This window comes from Meleagris gallopavo, chromosome 2, assembly GCF_000146605.3.
Source record: "Meleagris gallopavo isolate NT-WF06-2002-E0010 breed Aviagen turkey brand Nicholas breeding stock chromosome 2, Turkey_5.1, whole genome shotgun sequence".
Classification (NCBI taxonomy): Eukaryota; Metazoa; Chordata; class Aves; order Galliformes; family Phasianidae; genus Meleagris; species Meleagris gallopavo.
In genome coordinates this window covers 85,379,910-85,385,909 of record NC_015012.2, presented here as the reverse complement: position 1 = coordinate 85,385,909, position 6,000 = coordinate 85,379,910, and positions in this window count along the sequence as shown.

The following is a 6,000-nucleotide window of genomic DNA, read 5'->3' as shown; positions in this document are numbered from 1 at the left end:
CAGAGTGGCAAGGCCAGACTCTTTCAGCAGTGTGTGGAGACAGGACAAGGGGAAACGGCCAGAAATGGAAGCATAGGAAGTTCCACACAAATTTGCGCAAGAACTTCTTCACGGTGAGGGTGACAGAGCACTGGAACAGGCTGCCCAGGGAGGTTGTGGAGTCTCCTTCTCTGGAGATATTCAAGACCTGCCTGGACTCCTACCTGTGCGACCTGGTGTAGGGAATCTGCTTTGGCATGGGGGTTGGTCTCGATGATCTCAGGAGGTCCCTTCCAACCCCTACGATTCTGTGTAAAAATACTATACCTACAGAAATTTTATTTATCACTTTATTATTAATCATTTTTTCTCTTTTTTTTCCACTCCAAAATAATATAGTTTACATACTTTGAGATGGTTTCATTTGTAAATTAAGTAAAAGACAATGGAAGTGTTTTTTTTTTTTTACATTGGGATAATTTTTCACCAGAATTTATAAGCATCAGTCCAAGAACTAAAGTAGTGCCTATTACTACTAATGAGTATCATCTAGGCACTCCACAGGAACCCCCCTAACAATCTCAGTGACATCCCATACTAGTGCATTTTACCAAGTGTGTACACAAGCACAGGGGAAGGAAAGTACTGTCATGACCTCAGAGAAATTATTTCCTATTTGACAGATAACAATAGCTCAAAAAGTGGATCACCAGTGCATCTCTGTTAAAAAAGCAAATTTTTTTGATGTGCATTAGCATAAATCAATCTCATTAGCAAGTACCTTTTTCAAACAAATCTTTTCTTTTTTCTTAAAAATCTTCAACAATCAACAATTATTCCCAATCTGAGTCAAGTATGCACCAATTACTAAGGACCAATGCCTTTTAAAATTTATTTCACTGTTAATCGCCATTTCTCACAGAAAACAGAAGCACCAAAACAATCTTAATGTTTTTGTTCCTGCTGTATTTCTTTCTGTATTTGAAAACAGCAGCTTTTTTATCATGCCAAGTACACTTGATCCTAATTAAATCAAACGTCAGACATTTAAGCACTGATGTGTCATTCAGTAAAGTGAACATTTAGAAAGCAGCAAGAATCATGGAACTATATATTTTAGAAAACAACATTAAGATCATTAAGAATATTAAGTCCAGCCATCAGTCTAACCTACTGTATCCTATCATTAAAACAAGCCCTTTAGAGTCACATCCATGTATCTCTTAAACACCATGGGGACTTTACTACTGCCATGAGAAGCCCAGCTTGACCATCATCTCCATGAAGAAGTTGTTAATACACAATCTAAACCACCTCTGGTGCAACCTGAAACCTCACGTCATCACTTTTCATCTGAAAAAAGAGACCAACACCCACCTCACTCTAACATCCCTTCAAGTACTTACAGAGAAATGAGATCTTCTCTCTTCCTTTCCAGACTAAACAAAGTCAGTTTCCTCAGACACCCCTCATATGTCTTCCATTCTAGTCCCTTCACCAGCTTCTCTGCACATTCTCAAATAACTCAGTATACACCTTGTAGTAAGCAGCCCCAAACTGAACGCATATCTAGAGTACTGCCTACAAAGAGACAATCACTCTCCTGGCTCAGTTTGCCCACATTATTTCTGATGTAACTAGGATACCATTAGCCTTCTTGATCACTTGGGCACGCTGCCGGCTGTTAATCAGCATCCCTAGGTCCTTTCCTGTGAGGCAACTTTCATCTTTCCCAAGCCTTGTTGTTGTGACCGAAGTGCAGGATCTGGCACTTACCCCTGTTGAGTGTCATGTGAGTGGATGCAGCCCATTTATCCAGTCTATCCAGATCCCTTTTCAAGGTTTGCCTGCCCTCAAGCAGATCAACACTTCTGCCTAATTTGGTATCATCTGAAAACATACTGAGGGTGCACTCAAACTCCTCAACCAGATCACCGATAAAAATGTTGAACAAAATCGGCCTAAAGACAGAGCCATAGGGAATACCACTTGTGACCAGTCACCACGTGGATAGAACACTATCCATTATGACTCTTTAGCTTCAGTATTCACCCAGTTCTTCACCCAGCAAATAATACACCTGTCTAAGCCACAAGTAGCCAGTCTCTCTGGTAGAACTCTGTTGGAAATTGTCAAATTAAAAGAGCGTTAAATTAGAATACACGTGATAGCAGGAAAAGAAATAACTACATTTTTTGACTGAAGGATGTTAAGTCTAATCAAAATTCCTTTGCAAGACTTTATTTTTAGAAATGATTGAGAAGAATTAAGGTCTTTTATAACCTCAGTGATTCACTGATTCTAAAATAACATAACCAGGAGAAGGTATTTTAATTCTGTCAACTGGCAAAAAACTCTTTTGCTGCTTATCAGTTCTTGTCCATGTGTTCTACACAGTAACCTACAAAATACTCAGTGTTAATAAAGTATTGCTCTGTACAGATTTCCCTTCTCCTTCTTCCTGTCTCATCTGCTCAGACTAAGACACATGTATACAAATGATGGAATTAGTGTAAGAAGAATGGGAAATTGGAGAAAACAAAGGTATTTAGGGAGTCTTCAGACCTTTATGTGTTAGTAAGCACTGTGTTAAACTTAATTTAATAATCTTACAGAATCTCATTTTGGATTTTACATTGGATTCAGCCCCCAAACTGCCTTTTCAAAGATGATTTAAAATGTCACTGAAAATCAATAGCACACTGTTTTTGAGAAGACGATTCACTGTATATCTTTGAGTCTATAGCCTTGTGATCAATATGTTAGAGTCATGCCTAACTTATCTTTCACCTGAAGGACACTTCATTTTTTATCAGTTTATTTTGCCTGTAATGTATTGTACAAAAATAAACAAATAAACAACAAAAAAACAAAAAAATCACCTTCCTCCATATTGTTTGCACTCTGCCTGTGGTAAACAATCATGTAAGCATTTGTTGCAGTATTTTGCTAAAGACACCATTTTTTTTTTCTTTTTTTTTGCTTCATATGGTTATAATATCTATGAAGACTTTTCAAGTGCTAGGACTGTAAAGTAAGGCAATGCACAGTCTTTGCATGTTTTGACAGAAGAACTTGCAAAACAGATTTGAGAAGGATTTCAGAATATCAAAGGCAAGACATTGTACACAGGCGCGATGGAGCAGCTCTTGCCTGACATAGTATCGTTCCTTTGTAATCTATATGTCTGATTTATGATTCTGGGAAGAGCCATCACAACATAACTTATCTTTTATCTACAGAGTGTGTTGGAGCATAACAATGTATCATCCCTCTGTTATCTGTACATACAGACATGGGACAATCAGGCCTCCTTTGGCCATAGCCAAGGTCCTGTAACATGGCTAACTGACAGAGGTATGATTATGTGCTATGAGGGAAAGAGGAAGGAGTAGTACAAAACTGAATCATAGACCCAAAAAAACATCAGAAAAAGATCTGAATCATGGAAAATTACTGATAAAAATGAATAATCTCATGATCCTATCAAAGGCAATACTAAATGAGATGAGCAGCAGCTCAATACTGGAGGAAAAGATTATCAAACACCCAGCTGTGTTTAGAAGTCTCCTCCATTCCTGAATCTGACTAAGCCATTGTATTTGATTATAGTAAATTCTGTTGAACAATTGTGTTAAATTGTCTGATGATTAAGTGCTGACTGAGTGCTCCTAAGAATCATATAAACTATTCTCATGACTTACCATAAAAGTATTAATAAAAACTAAATTGCTGCTAAATCAGACTTGTGTAAAAATCTGTTCCTGACAATAAGATTTGTAGTAATTTGGAGTAACCAGCACTTCCATATGTGAAAGAATAGTGGTTGGTCTCAAACAAGAATATTACATATACACATAAATATTCACATTAACAACTAAGCAAACTGATATGAAACATAACTATCTTGCATTCTCCAGTAGCATAATAAAAAAAGAAACCCAAATACTAATTCCATCTCTTTTATTAGTCTGAAATATGAAAGTCCGCAAGTTTGAAGTAGGTTAACTCAAGTAACCAAAGCTTCATTTCTTTTTAGTTGCACAGGAACCATATGAAGAACTGCTACTTTTCATGAGAATCAGGATGCCTTAACCAGGCTATGGATTAGATTATGGACACAAATTATTTTCCATACCAATTAAACTGACTTAGTGTAAGCATGTAATGAACATTTACAGCATTAACGAAAGCAAAAGAGGAAACTAAACAATAAAGAATGATTAGGCTACAGACTTAAATAAAAGAGAATCTTGAATGATCTATTTTAACTAAAGATATCTTAATGCATTTTTTTTTCTTTGAACTTAAAATTCCACAGGCACATAGTAAGGCACATATATGATTCTGCATATGTAAATTTCTTTTAAAATTTAAATTTGAATTTAAAAATTTAAAATTTAAAACAATCATGTGGTGAATCCCAGAAATGAAAATTCTGTCATTGAACTGTCTATACTTAAATATAAGTCAAACTATTAGACAAGTAATTAAGATTTATCTCAGCAATCAGTGAACAAATTACAAGACAAAAATACTCTAACAGTTCAAGATGTGTAGCATAGTTACCATAAGAATTTCTGAAAACAGACATATGGAATTACAGAACTGGACAGAAGCAGATATTACCGCTTAAACAAATTTGAAAGATTAAGCACAGTGTCTTTAGGAACTATAAAAAACAGAACCATTAATGCTTAAGGTCTTTTCAGAGGAAGAAAAAGATCAACAGATAAGTCAACATCAGAAACAACAATTTCCAAATAATAGTTCTAATTAACTCATTGGAATAAGTTGCTTACTTTATTACCATAATTGATTATTTGTGTTGTTAATCTAATGATTTAGTCAGAAATAATTTCTTCATTTTTTATCTCTACTTTTACTTCAAAGAAAATTCTATAAATGTTGAGAAAGCAAACGAGCAGCAGAAAAAAAACAAATTTGGGCTAAACCAACCATACAGATGCCATCATTTAATATCTATCATTTAACAAAATAAATGGTTGAAGCTGTTTCAATAGCTCAAAAACATTACAAAGAAATTTAGAAAAAACTTAATAAAATATCAGACCTTTTTCCTGTTCTTCTGTATTAGCAAAAAGAAGTAATATTTCTGTTCATATAGTTATATTGATCTTTAAGTGTGTGCTTACAGAAGACCATAAATGAAATTAGCAATGCCAAAGAAATAGAGGTAGGCATAGAAAACAGTTGGGTCTGAATTTGAGACATCCACAGAATGTTTTTCCATCATAAGAAGTGTGAGAATAACCCGTTGCTATATTTCAGCTTTGAGGAGCGATATCTACAAAAATCTGCTGAAGAACTATAAATGCATCATTTTATTAGGGTCATGAGGATGATCAGTGGGCTATAGCTGAAAGACAAGCTGAAAGAGCTGGGCTTATTCACCTTGGGGAAGAGAAGGCTTCAGCAGGACCTCACTTCAGTACTTAAAGAGAGCTTATCAACAGGAGGGAAATCAACAGTTTACATAGGTAGATAGTAATAGAAAAGGGGAAACAACTGTAAACTAAAAGAGGGGGTATTTAGATTAGATGCCAGAGGGAAATTTTTTACTGATAGTATGGTGAGAATTAATCCAGGATAGAGAATATCATTTTAATCATTGACTTAGGTGGGAAGTTTTTGCTACTAGTACCTACGTGTCTTCAAAAAAAGGAAGCCAATTATCAAATATCTATACCCTTGTGTTCACTTTCTGCATCATGACAAGAAAGCTGGTTGACATCCCTGGCTTGTAATACATAGTTTTAATGTATTTAACCCCTAGAGTAAAGGTCAATTTTGTACAGTGAACTCCATTTTTTTTTTTTGTCCTTTTATGCATGATTAAATGGTAATTAAGTTTTAATGGAAAGCATTAGACTGATTACAATTAACATAATCACTCTTGTCAGTTCGTGTCCTCATGCTCTGCATGCTGAGCTGAGTGGGCAAGACAAAGGCACTTTTAATAGCATTCAAATGTTTTGTGATCTTCAGCTATTTATATTT